This window comes from Callospermophilus lateralis, unplaced genomic scaffold (genome assembly GCF_048772815.1).
Source record: "Callospermophilus lateralis isolate mCalLat2 unplaced genomic scaffold, mCalLat2.hap1 Scaffold_112, whole genome shotgun sequence".
NCBI classification, from domain to species: Eukaryota; Metazoa; Chordata; class Mammalia; order Rodentia; family Sciuridae; genus Callospermophilus; species Callospermophilus lateralis.
In genome coordinates this window covers 343,139-345,701 of record NW_027511460.1, presented here as the reverse complement: position 1 = coordinate 345,701, position 2,563 = coordinate 343,139, and the positions used below count along the sequence as shown (strand labels likewise).

The window sequence follows — 2,563 nt, the reverse complement described above, 5'->3', positions numbered from 1 at the left end:
GCGGCGGACCATGGCCCTGGCCCAGCGTCCTTGGCCTCTCCTCACGGCGTCCCCGGGCAGCGTGGCAGCCAGTAGAGACTTCCGGGAAGGAACTGACATGCGACTGAGAGGCGGTCGGCGCGCTTAGCGCAGCGAACATGCGGCAGTCCCTGTGGGCGACCCCGGGCTGCGGAGAGGCGGCGGCGGAGGCGGCTCGGGAGGGAAGGAGGCGCCGGCGGAGGTGGCGGCGGAGACGGCCGGCGCCTGGCGTGGAGCCCTAAGGAGGCTGCTTGGCGCGGCCTCGGACCTCCTCAAAAAGGATGCTGTCCCGAAAGAAAACCAAAAACGAAGTGTCCAAGCCAGCCGAGGTGCAGGGGAAGTACGTGAAGAAGGAGACGTCGCCTCTGCTGCGGAATCTCATGCCTTCATTCATCCGGCATGGTCCAACAATTCCAAGACGAACTGATATCTGTCTTCCAGATTCAAGCTCTAATGCTTTTTCAGCTTCTGGAGATGGAGTAGTTTCAAGAAACCAAGTTTTCTTAGAACTCCAATTCAAAGAACATCTCATGAAATAATGAGAAGAGAAAGCAACAGATTATCTGCACCTTCTTATCTTGCCAGGAGTTTAGCGGATGTACCTAGGGAGTATGGCTCATCTCAGTCATGTTTGACAGAAGTTAATTTTACTGTTGAAAATGGAGACTCTGGCTCCCGATATTATTACTCCGATAATTTTTTTGATGGTCAGAGAAGGCGTCCACTTGGAGATCGTGCACATGAAGACTACAGATATTATGAGTACAATCATGATCTCTTCCAAAGAATGCCACAGAATCAGGGGAGGCATGCTTCAGGTATTGGGAGAGTTGCTGCTACATCTTTAGGAAATTTAACTAACGATGGGTCTGAAGATTTACCCCTTCCTCCTGGCTGGTCTGTGGACTGGACAATGAGAGGGAGAAAATATTATATCGATCATAATACAAACACAACTCATTGGAGCCATCCTCTTGAACGAGAAGGACTTCCTCCTGGATGGGAACGAGTTGAGTAATCAGAATTTGGAACTTATTATGTAGATCACACAAATAAAAAGGCTCAGTACAGACATCCTTGTGCTCCTAGTGTACCTCGGTATGATCAACCCCCTCCTGTCACTTACCAGCCACAGCAAACTGAAAGAAATCAGTCTCTTCTGGTACCTGCAAATCCTTATCATACTGCAGAAATTCCTGACTGGCTTCAGGTTTATGCACGAGCCCCTGTGAAATATGACCACATTCTGAAATGGGAACTCTTCCAGCTGGCTGACCTGGATACATACCAGGGAATGCTAAAGTTGCTCTTCATGAAAGAACTGGAACAGATTGTTAAAATTTATGAAGCTTATAGACAGGCTCTTCTCACTGAGCTTGAAAACCGCACAGCAGTGGTATGCCCAGCAACATGGCAAGAATTTTTAAGTTAACCTTTTAAGAATAAAATTTAATTTTTATAAGGGCATTAAAATTTTCACAGTTGAAAAAACTGCAAACAAGTACTTTGGTTAATAAAGGCAGCTTACTTTTGGGAAGTTCTAATTTTACATATATTTTGTTATTAGAAATTTTCTTTTATTGAACAAAAGAAATGAATTTATTATTTTAAGAGTCAACATGATATGCTTTCAAATATTGCATATTAGGAAATTGATTTGAATAATCTTGATGGAGAAATATGCAGAACAAAATGTCGTTACCATCAGATATTTAAAAGGAAATGATCACTTGGTAACTCCTTATAGCAGCAGTATCTTTCTTTAAGAAAGAGAAACTATGCAGTATTTTAAAAAGATGTTTATTGCTTTAGTGTGGAATAGTGTCCGAGTTGGATGATTTAAATTTTACCATGGTATAGTTCAAAATATAAAATAAGATTTGGAATCTTTATTGTGATAAATTCTGTATATGCCCCCCCCCAACACACACACACACACAGCTAAATGTAAGGAACCCTTTCGAAGCATGTTGAGAAAAATCTTTTCAGGAATAAATTTAAGCAAAAAGCCTTAGCCTATGTGGGGAAGGTATGTGGATTCCTCAAAAGTTGCTACTTGGTTTCAGCCAGAGCTCTTAATTGGATTTAGCATGGCTCTGATGAGACAGTACAGGGTTCCAGATGGCATAGTGCACTGCCTTCTGACAGACTGGGTTAAGCTGCCAAAAATGACAATCAGGGATTCAATAAGAAATCTTAGTCATTAAACCAATTTTATATTACCTTTTTTATCTTCTGAGTGTTTGTTACAAAACTTTACATATTTCCCTCCCATTTTCCTCCTGGTTTAATAGTTAAGACATTGTTCATAATTAGCACAGTAATTTGATTATAGACAAATTCATGATACTTCTAGCCTGTAAATCTCTAGAATTCTGTGAATTTCATAGCTATTTAGATACCTGTATTGTAAATATGTAAATATATTTTTAGTTTAGATAGTCTTCCAAAATACAAGCACTCCTAGTTAGATATCAGTTTGAGTTATTGATAAAATGTTAAGTGTTTGATTTTATATAACAAGCTTATTAAATATATTTTTGTG

General features: G+C 41.0%; 1 pseudogene; it reads left to right on the top strand.

Annotated features, from left to right (window-relative positions):
* Positions 1-299: 299 nt before the first annotated feature.
* Positions 300-1,477, top strand: LOC143388806 (protein salvador homolog 1 pseudogene; annotated as a pseudogene).
* The last annotated feature ends 1,086 nt before the right edge of the window (positions 1,478-2,563 follow it).